Here is a 12,314-nt window from a genome sequence, read left to right on the forward strand (position 1 = left end):
AGGGGATCTGTTAGCTCTTTTGGAAAACCTCTGCCTTTTCTTTAAGTTACTTAAAAGGAAAGAAAAGGGTATCAGGCCTGGGCATTCAAGGACTTGTAGCAATGGTGGCAGAAAACTGCAAAAGGGGATGTATCTCAGCAATCTTCAGACACTTTTGAATCCAATTGTCCAGTACTAAAAGTCAGAAGTTATCTTTTCTTTCTCAAAATGCAACTAGCATTTTGTTAGCACTTCCCTTAGGTATTCCAATTATTCATTAATCAATCGAAAAGCATTTATTAAACACTTGCTGTATATCAGCTTTGTGCTAGGCACTAGGCGTCTGATCAAAACTGACACAGTCCCTGACCTCAATGAATTTACATTCTCTTCATGCATGATTTTGCTTCCTTGCTAGAATGAAGATTTCTGGATGTCATGGACAGTTTTTATTTATCTTTGCATCTACTCCAGTATCTACTATAGTACTTTACCTGCTACAATGTTTAATAAATGTTTGGTGCTTCAAATGGATAAAGATAAAAGAAAAGAGAAAGGAAGAGTCTAGGATGGATTAAGTCTTTCCAATCTCCTTTATTGCCTGGGTCCCAGGAAATCTCAGTTGGATTTTGAGAATTAAATAATTACTAGGAATAATGACCCATGTGCTTTCCAATGAAGTTGTATCACTGTTTAAAAAAAAAAAAAAGAACCTGAAAGCATAAGAAGGAACTTGGGCTGCCCAAATCCCTGTTTCCATATTGGGCAACTGAGAATATAAACTACAATTTACCAGATCTCACTTCTGATGTGATCCTAGGCAAACCAGTTAAGGAGAAGGGGGAAGAAAAGGAAATAAATATTTATTAAGCACTTATTATGTACTGGACCTTTGCTAAATGCTTTACAAGTATTATATCATTTTATTAGATCCTTTTAACAACTCTACAAGGTTAATATTATTATTATTCCCATTTGGTAGTTGAGAAAACTGAGGGAATGGTTAAATCACTTGCCCAGGGTTACACAGCCAATAAATGTCTATAGTCAGATTTGTGCTCAGGTCTTCTTAATTCCAGGAGCAGTGCTCTATATACTCTGCCTCTAAAGAATGCATTTTATAAACTGTAAAGTGACATGTTAATATGATCTCATATTATAAGTCCTTAGAAGGTAAAGAAAGTGCTTTTTGCAATCTGTACCCTCCATAGTCCTAGCTCAGTGTCCTATATCTTCCTGGCACTCAACAACTATGAATTAAATGAATCAATAAATTGATTCTAAAATGGGACTGAAGACTCCCTCTCCCAAACTTTCTCTTATAAAGTTGCCAGATTAATCTTCCTTAGACACCACTTTCATGAATGAATGAATTCTATGGTCTTTAAAAAAAAAAAAGTTTGTGTTCTTACAGTTATATATCTCACAGACCTATAGTTTGTTTGAATTTTAAAAAATGACTATGAAATAGATTCTACCAATTCTATTGTATAACTGGCATATTGCACAATATTTAAGGACTCTTTTAAAAGGCAACTAATATAATTTTAGTAAAGCTTTGAATTCTTCAAGTTGATTATGATTAAGGTGATTTTGCTTGAACTCTTAAGAAATTAATAAATTTATTTTTAATAAGGAACTGTGAATCAGAGTCAGTATTTCAAATAGCTAGTAACTGGGAGATATCAAGTTAGCTTGAATATCTGCTTGGAATTCAAAAACTAGAGAAAAACAGAAAATTCCATTATAAAATATGGCCTTAAGTCACTGTTGTAATCTGTATATTGGTAGATCTGGTTATTAAAGAGTTTATTCATGTAAAAGCTACTTTTCAAATTACACCTTCCAACTTTTCTATTTCCCTTCAAGGTGCTTTTCAGAGGGCCACAAGGTTAGAAATAAGTACAAAAATATCAATGCAGCTATTAGAAAAAAGAAACTGAAATTATAGCTTCCTTGCAAAAAGAGCTGAATTATTCCCCTGGGGGCAAAGCTGAACTACAAGCTTTTTGAGAAAGTGTTCCCTCCCCCTAATTTGTCAATTTCACGCCATCCTTTAAAAAGCTGAAGTGTGTCTGCTCGACAAGACTCTGATACAGGTGTGCAGGGGCAACACCTGTAGTGTGTGGGCTGTTTACTTTGCAGAGAAAGCTGTGCTGGGCATTGCTATTTCTTCCTCTAGGGGAGAAAACAACTTCTGATCAAAGACTCACAGGTCATGACATGCCCCAGAGTGTGCAGTGGGAAAAGAGGAAAGGAGTTTCCTTACTCCCTCTTCTTTTCACTAGACCACACATGGGCCTATATCCTTCCCCTATAGAGATTTGGCATCAGCTTTGGTTCTGGGATGGGGATATTAGCCCCATGGCATGGTATAGAATCATAAATTCTGAGAACTAGAAGGGATCTTGCTCTAATTCTCCATATTATTCAGGAGGAAACTGAAGAGAGAAGACAGAATTTGTGCAAGATTGCCTATCCAGGAAGTGGAAGAATCAAGACCAGGACGCAGGACTCCATTCCAAATTTTTTCCACTAAATCACTTATCATGTCTTATTAAAATGGAATCTGTCTTATTAACTTACCAAAAGTCTCACACACCTTCAGCTTTTTTTTCCAGTAATCCAATAACTGGTCTACATATTCTGTATTGAACAACTGTAGGTTCCAGGTATCATTTGGAATACAAAGAACTCTAAAACTCCTCAATGTGAAGAAACTCTAAGGTTAATTGGGGAGATTTTGTACAAAGAGTTTTGTGCCCCATGAAAGGATTATTAATAATCTTTGTTATTATTGTTACTACTATTACTATAACTAGTATGTGTGCTACACTTTAAGGTTTGAAAATCACTTTATCAATATAATTTCATTTAATTCTGACAACAACCCTGGTAGTCAGATGCTATTATTATCTTCATTTTACAGATGAAGAAACTGAATCAGACAGACGTTAAGTAATGCAACTATAAGTGGCTGTGGCTATATTTGAACTCAGGTTTTCCTGACTTCCTAAGTTCTCTCTCTACTGTTCTACCTAGCTATCACAAGGCAGTGAATGAAATGTGCCAAATGTGAGTTAGATAGAGAGTAAATGCACTCTAGTAGTTCAGAGGAGAGACTACCAGCTGTTATAGTGATGGAAAGCTTTGTGGTGGAGGGAATTGTATTGAACCACCGATACTTCTTGGTCTGATCCTCTTCATGAGCAGTTACATGCTTTATGGTTAGTTACCCAAAATGAAGAATATGTTCTCTCTCTAGGAATAAGGTTTTAAAACCAGACCATTTTGATTTGAATCCTGGCCTCTGTCATTCACTAGATGTAGAAATTTATACTTTGAATTTTAGTTGCATCATGTAAAATGATCAAATAATATTTGTATTACCTATCTCACAGATAGATCTTCACTAAAATGAGCAACAAGGCACTCTGGGAGAGGAGCAGGAGATAGCATGTGTCAACTGTGTCAAATTAACACCATCCCCTAGACAACCATGTCCTCTCAGATTCCAATGGAAACCACTTAAGTCCTTGAACCCAAGAACTCTGGAAATGACAGTTCCTCACAAGAGCAATGACCCTCTTTCCAGACCAGGCCATCATTCTAATGATAGCCACTAAAGCGAACAATCACTGTGAAAAAGAAGCATACTTTCTTCACTATCATCAATACCAACCAATGACTAACTGTTTGGACACTGGGAGGATGATAGTCTTCTCTAGACCACTGGTCCTCCTTCTAGTCCATACCTTGTATTCATCAAGCCTAGGCTTAGCATAACTACTGTAGAGATAGAACCTGGAACATTTATAAATATTTGAAATTTCTGTCTCTCCATAACAACAGCTATTAAAGGCAAAGAAATGTAAGTTCTTTCCATCACCACTTTTGGCATTGTTAAATAGTTCAACATCAGAAATGGATATGATTTTATCAGTAAAAATGATATTAGAAAAAAATCATCAAAGATGTCTTAGTATCTGCCTTGCTACTATACACCATGGACCAAGAAATCTTTTCTAACTCATAGATGAAACCTCAGATGAGCTTCCTTTAGAATATGAATTAGTCTTTTAGAATATGAGTTCTTTGAGAGCAAGAACTATTTCTACTTTTTTATCTGGAACCCCGGGGATCAGGCTACTCCTTTGCACATACTAAATGTGTATATATATATATACACACATACATACATATATACATATACACATACATATATACACATACATACATACATATATATACATACATACATATATATATGTATGTATGTATGTATATGAAAGCCAAGAATACTGTGTGAAATCCTGTCCTCTTTAAAAATACTTATACTGTTAGCAAGAACCAAAGAGCACAGAATTAAATCTCTAAGGCCATCTGGATCTCAGCATTTAGTGAATTTTAGATCAAGATGCAGTCTCTCGTGTTTCATGGTTATGTAGTAGAACAGTGGTCCTCAAAGTGTAGTACAAAGAATTGTAGGGTCTCTGAAACCCTTTCAGAGGGTCTACAAATTCAAAATTATTTTTTATTTCTAATATAGTAAATAGCTATAAATATAACCCATGTGAACAAAAACTCTTTGAATAGATCCTCAATAGTTTTTTTAACAACATGAAGACACTGAGAACAAAAGTTTGAGAACCACTGTGAAGATTCTAATGGATTTCAATATCAAATACAGTTGGACTAACTGAGGCAAGCAACTTCTATTTCAAAGAGAAGTTTAGATTTATCTAAAGCTTATCCTTAAAAGAGTTATTGTGTCTAGTGAATATTGTTTTGGGGAAAGGGGATGGAGCAGGGTGGCAGAGGAAAAATTCATTTTCTCTAGCTCATTTTACAGATGAGGAAATAGGAAAACAGTATTAAGTGACTTTCTCAGAAGCCCACAATTATTTAGTGCCTGAGGCCAGATTTGAACTTAGACAAAGAAGTCTTCCTGACTCCAGACCTGGCACTCTGTGCATCATAGTGCCACCTAGCTGCTAATGTGTAATATTATAGATTTGTAACTAGAGGGATCCTAAAATGGTTTTATATCCAGGACAGACTTCAGTAGTCATTTGTCATGGGACATTTACATAGCGAGTATGACACCTGAGAAATTGCAACCCTTCATTTTACAAATGTTTTATGGAACTAAAGCCCAAAGAATTTAAATGATGTGCCTTTGTTTCCCTGGGTAGTAAGTAGCAGAGAAAAGATTTGAAATCTAATTTTTTTTTAATTTCAAATCCAGTAATCTTTCCATTGCACCAAGCTGATTCTCATCTGCTCCTTATCTCTTTATTTTATATAAAAGGAAAGTGAGAGTGAGAAAGGTCAAATGATTTGATTAATATCACTTAAGTCATTCCTGTCAGTGTCAGAACTTGATCTCAGATCTCTTGACTCAGTGTCTAGGGCTTTATACACTATATCACAATCTTCTGCAGATCAGGACTACAGTGATATTTGCCTAGACTTTATAGCTATGAAAGTTTCTAAATTAACTTACTGCCATGTGTACAAAAATAAATATTAACTTCTTTCACCTGCATTTTAGAATAAGATGAATAAGTTTCCTATGTTCTAATTTTCTAAGTCCAAGACTCTCTTAGCACACTTCAAGCTATCTTTTCCCAGATGACCCAACAATAAATTTGAAATAATGAATTTGCCTGTATATATGTATTTATGTGTGTATATATATGTATATATGTGTGTATATATATGTATATATGTGTATGTGTGTGTATATATATATATATATATATGGTTCATTGCATTACAGAATAGCAAATTCATTCACACCTGATCATCCCACAGCATTGTTATTACTTTGTACACAGTAAGTTTCACTTTGCTTGAGTTCGATGGAGGACTTTTCAGGTTTTTCTGAGAACATCCTGCTTATCATTTCATGGAAGGTAATCTTTTTTTAATAGCTTTTTATTGACAAAACATATGCATGGGTAATTTTTCAACACTGACCCTTGCAAAAACTTCTGTTCCAACTTTTCCTCTCCTTCCTTCCATCCCCTCCCCAGATGGTAGGGAGTCCCATATATGTTAAATATGTTAAAGTATATGTTAAATACAATATATGTATACATATTTATACAGTTATCTTGTTGCACAAGAAAAATTGGATTTAGAAAGAAGGTAAAAATAACCTGAGAAGAAAAACAAAAATGAAAGCAAACAATAACAGAAAGAGTGTAAATGCTATGTTTTGGTCCACACTCATCTCCCAGTGTTCTTGCACTGGGTATGGTTGGTTCTGTTCATCACTGATCAATTGAAACTGATTTGGATTGATGGAAGATAATCTTGAAACAAATAGCAATAGAATGTACCTATATCTCTATCTCTTTTTTCCTTTACCTCCATTTCTTACCTCCTCTCTCTCGTTCTGTCTAGCTCTCTCTCTTAACTCTGCCTTCCCATCTATATTTTAAAATCAATTAAAAAATGCTAATAATATGGTCAAACATTGTGCAGAGTATTAGAGATACAATGAAAAAGCAAATACAATCCACGCCCTCAAGGTGTATATGTAGGTGTGTGTATATATATATGTATATATGTGTGTATATATATGTATATATGTGTATGTGTGTATATATATATATATATATATATATATGGTTCATTGCATTACAGAATAGCAAATTCATTCACACCTGATCATCCCACAGCATTGTTATTACTTTGTACACAGTAAGTTTCACTTTGCTTGAGTTCGATGGAGGACTTTTCAGGTTTTTCTGAGAACATCCTGCTTATCATTTCATGGAAGGTAATCTTTTTTTAATAGCTTTTTATTGACAAAACATATGCATGGGTAATTTTTCAACACTGACCCTTGCAAAAACTTCTGTTCCAACTTTTCCTCTCCTTCCTTCCATCCCCTCCCCAGATGGTAGGGAGTCCCATATATGTTAAATATGTTAAAGTATATGTTAAATACAATATATGTATACATATTTATACAGTTATCTTGTTGCACAAGAAAAATTGGATTTAGAAAGAAGGTAAAAATAACCTGAGAAGAAAAACAAAAATGAAAGCAAACAATAACAGAAAGAGTGTAAATGCTGTTTTGGTCCACACTCATCTCCCAGTGTTCTTGCACTGGGTATGGTTGGTTCTGTTCATCACTGATCAATTGAAACTGATTTGGATTGATGGAAGATAATCTTGAAACAAATAGCAATAGAATGTACCTATATCTCTATCTCTTTTTTCCTTTACCTCCATTTCTTACCTCCTCTCTCTCATTCTGTCTAGCTCTCTCTCTTAATTCTGCCTTCCCATCTATATTTTAAAATCAATTAAAAAATGCTAATAATATGGTCAAACATTGTGCAGAGTATTAGAGATACAATGAAAAAGCAAATACAATCCACGCCCTCAAGGTGTATATGTAGGTGTGTGTATATATATGTATAGAGGAGACATAATTTATAAATCAAAATGCACAAGATAAATAAAGCATAAATTGAAAGTGGTTTTTTATTTCCCCATATCATTTATTTATTTATTATTTTTACATGTAAAATATTTTTCCATTTGTTTTTAAAACTTTGAGTTCCAGATTCTCTCCCTTCTTCCCCATAACATTGAGAAGGAACATGAGAAGTTATGGAAAACATTTCCATAAGAATCACATCAAGAAAGATAATATAGATCTCCTCACCCCCACCAATAAAAACATTTTAAGAAAAATAAAGTATAAAAAACACGATATAGTGTGCTTCAATCTGTATTCAGACTTATCAGTTCTTTCTCAGGATATGGATAGTATTTTTCATCAGAAGTAATTCAGAGTACTCTCAGTTCATTGCATTGCTAAGAATAGCAAATTCATTCACAGCTGATTATCCCACAGCATTGTTATTACTTTGTACACAGTACATTTCACTTTGCTTGAGTTCATAGAGGACTTTTCAGGTTTTTCTGAGAACATCCTGCTCATCATTTGATGGAAGGTAAGCTTGAAGTGAATAGTAATAGCATTGGGGAGGACCAAAAAAAAATGTTGCCTGGAGGAGGCGATAATTGAAAGAAGTCAAAGATTCTAAAATTCAGATATTGGGAAAGCATAGGAAACAATTCTTGGAAAAGCTTTGGAATAAGAAATGGAATGGATTGGTCATGACATAATTCTCTAACATGAATCATTTTCAAGGGAAAAAAGTTAGAGGTGAGGTCTCTTTGGTCCTTTCAGTAATAATTTCTTTGTCCCTCCTTTTCTACTACAGACATGTACAAAGCAAAATCTATTAAAGTGGGTAGTATAATAATAACCTGTCTACTGTGTATTATCATCAACCAACAACTTTTCCATTCTGTTTATAATTGTCCTATAGGTTAAAGAGTATAAGAAGTCAAAAATCCTGTATGTATATTCTCACAAACTCAAATATACCAATGCCTACTACTGGCTCCTTTGAGGTGGAAATTGAATTGTAACTGACCAACATAACTAAGTCTCAGAAATACTTCACAGACTTCTACAACAAAAATGTGACTCTTTCTATGGAAATATTGATTTCCAAATTAACACTATTTTGGGCCATCAAATTGAACATCCTGAATCAAATAAAAAGGGGAAATCTACCTCTGCAATATTTGAGCTTCCTGGAAATAATCAGAGGAAGGAAAAAAAAAAATGTTTATATAGTGCCTGCTATTTACCAATACTAGCTCATTTAATAATGTAGATCAACTAGGAGATCCTTCCTGTCCTGGAGATGTACACAATTTCCATTTGATACAGATAGAATGAATGATGCTTTCCTTTTCAGAAATGGATTGAGAAATAGAATTATGTCACAACCTAAGATGGAGTTTAGCATTACTGACATGATCTCATGATGGTGAACACTGTATAGTAATATTCATTGATTCAAATGACAAGAAACATCCTCAAACTTCTGTGCATGTTTCTGCAGCACAGGAAGACTCAAACTCAAAACAATTACATTTTTTCAATTCAAATTTGTCAGTTGTTGTTTCTTCCTTAGAGCTTCATCTTCTACTTTCTCTCCCCTCAAAGAAAAAAAAAATATTTAAAACTCTTATGTAGATTAAAAGCAGGGTTGGGCTTTGATATGACCTTGTAATTTTGTTCTCCTTATCATAGAATAAGGAGAACTTATTGTCTAATAAGGAAGGAAGGCCCTGACATATTATAGCCCAAATTATTCACTATAATTGTTTAGTGAGCACATAAAAATTCCTCCCATCCCCCACCCCCCAAAAAGGATAATAGAAATGTACATATATATTACTATAAAATGGGCTGTGGTTTTTTTAATCCCTGAAAAAATGTTATTAATTCTGATTGGGATTATTCAATAAGTAATAAAGACAAAATCTGTCCCAATTAATTAAACCCATATTCATTAAACTCAAGGTAGCTTCAGTTTCTTTATTGCACAAATACAATTAACACTTAATCTTGAATCTCCCCGTAAGTTACATAATCATGTGACTCCCAATAAAGGGAGGATACAACCTTGGCCTTCTCCGTTTTACATGGGAAAACATTAATGACGCTGACATCGGAGACAATTAGACAGTGTCAGCCAATTGTTTTTAGCCAGCTTTCTCTCACATCTGTGGTGTCTACAAGCGAGAAGACTCATTGTTTCTGCAGGCCTCCATCCTGCCTTCGCTTTTTGTGCAAAATGTCAATCTCTTGGCGAATATCAAAGCCGTGAGGAAATTAGAACAGACCAGCTCTGCTGCTGCACACTAAAGCCTGGCGGGGTGCATCCACTATGCTACTAATTAGGCAGTGGCCAACAAAATAACCTGTCAATGTCTGCCTCCCATTTCCCACACACCTGCATTTCATACACTAATAAGCATACAGCCAGCAAGAGAAAGGGATAACTGCTCGAGTGTGAAAAATGAACAAAATATAACAATGTTGCTATCCCCACCTATACTACTGCCAATTACCATTTAACATTAGGCGGAATCAACGCATCGGAAAGACCACAATACAGTATCTGGAACGGTGAACGCAGGGGGGGCAGCCCCACGCCGAGACTGTATTAACATTTGCTATAAAATATCTCCCTGAGAGGAATCTAAAGTTATGTAGAAAAACCCATGGTAGTGAAAATGACCATAATTTAGATTAGGGGCCAGGAGGCTGACTTTTTAAAAACATTTTCCTTTCATGCTGGTGAAAAAGAAATACACACTATTTTTCTTCCTTGGCTCTTTCATCCATGAAACAAAAATATATAATCCTATGAGAAGTAGTTGACCCCATCCTTTCCTCGGCTTTCTACCCTCATTTAAGTAAACGAGGGGTTATTACCATTCTTTGAACATCCTCTATCTTCATCCAAGGTCTTCTTTGCCAGTTGACAGGCCTTTATCCTTACTATGCTCAATTCAACTTGGGAGGTTGGGGGGAGGGATTCTGAAGGCAGTTTTGTCTTTTCCGTCATCACTTTAGAAGGGAAAGATGGACTTTGTAGTCCAGCAATACATAAAGTCCACGTCATGAAATATTTCTTCTCTGTCAGACTAGAAAACAGCACCAGGTTATATTTGAGACATCTCTCATGCAAGTGAGAAAACAGATCTTTCATATCTTTAACAATCTTTTCATTAAGAGGTTAGAATTCAGGCTGAAAACTATTTACATACTGTCCTAATGATTTGAAGTTGTCAGATTCTCTCTCCTTCTCTCCTTTTCTCTTCCTCCCTTTCTCTCTCTCTTTTTCTCCTTTTATTTCTCTTCCTCCCTTTCCCCCTCCTCCTTTTTAAATATTTCCACTCATTTTCAATTTTCTAAATCCAAGTTCAGTACTGCTGAGGACCCAAAGATGCACACAGATTAAAAGTCTAAAAAGGAATTTAATAATTCCATCATTGAGCTCGGAAAAAAACCCAACATTGCCCCAGTCCTCTGGAGACCAAAAGTTTGTTGATCAAAAACACAATTTGGGCAGCACCAATGCACAACCCCAACCTTTTTCTGGTTCGTTTTTGCTCCAGACAAGTCTCTTGAGGACACAGGTATGGCTCTGTGTCAGCATCTGTTTGAATGGACAACAAGGTTGAAGGCCACATATCAGAGGCATTGGATCCTTTTTGTATCTCAATGCCTGACAACAGGATTTTTTTTAAACCCAGACCAAGCACCATGTGTGGACAAAATTGTTTGCCGTCCGAGGAAACCTCACTTCATCTCAATATGTGCTGAGAGCTAGGCGATATTGTTACAGCATCCTTGATAGAATCATACAATATAGGCCAATATTCACATGGCATTTGTGAGATACTTTTGAACACCACTCGGCCTTTCATTAGACTTTATCCAAAAGCAGCATTTTCAATTATAAATAAAAACTTTCTCCGCCTCTTCCCACTTTAGCTCAAGTACAGAAGGCCCCTATTTAAAATGCAGCTCCGGAGCAGCCACCAGGCCGCCTGTTCAGCTGCCAGTGGCTTTTGTGTACAAAGATGTTAATTGGTCCTAATCCCCTCCTAGAAGCTGTTTTGGTAGCCTGACCTGGCACCCTGAAGAAGGACACCTTGGTGTGAAAGACTAAAGGGTCCATTGAGGAGGGAGTGAAAGGCAGCCTGAGCATTCCAACACATTTTAATTTCAGGAATTAGAAAGAGGAGGACGGCATCATCACTAGAATCCTGAGGAAATCTTACAGGGCTCTAGTAATACTGAAGCAAGTCTTGCAAACACACTAGCTACAGACTCACATACACAAGCAAATATGAGTACACACATGTATGAATGTACACTCACACACATGAGTACACACTCAGAAACACACACACACACACACACACACACACACAGGACTTAGAGAGAAATTCAGTTGCTCTAATCCTCCATTTTGGTTGTTTCAGCTTTATGAGCTGATTATCCATAACACTAAAATTAATGATTGACAAATTGAGGAGTTTGTTTCTTCCATTTTGACTCAACAGAAAATCGTCCAGAGGTGGGAGGTAGGAAAAATATGTATATGTGTGTGTAAAGGAGAGGAAGGGAGTTTGGAAGGGGGCATATTCCCGCTTTTTTCTCTCCCCCAACCTGACAAACAATGTAATTGGAGCCAACCTACTGTGTTCTTTGGCCAGAAGGACAACATTGGCCTTCAAGGCTGCATTTTAATTTTTTTAAGAAGCTTCCCTCCCAGGAAATGAAAAGAAGAGGAGAAGGAGCAGAAGAAGGAGGAGGAGGAGGAAGAGGAGGAGAAGGAAAAGAAGGAAGAGGAGGAATAAGAGGAGGAGAAAGAAAAAGCTGTTATGATAAGCAAACATAATACATCGCACTGTGTCAAATATAAACA

Source organism: Antechinus flavipes, chromosome 2 (genome assembly GCF_016432865.1).
Source record: "Antechinus flavipes isolate AdamAnt ecotype Samford, QLD, Australia chromosome 2, AdamAnt_v2, whole genome shotgun sequence".
Classification (NCBI taxonomy): domain Eukaryota; kingdom Metazoa; phylum Chordata; class Mammalia; order Dasyuromorphia; family Dasyuridae; genus Antechinus; species Antechinus flavipes.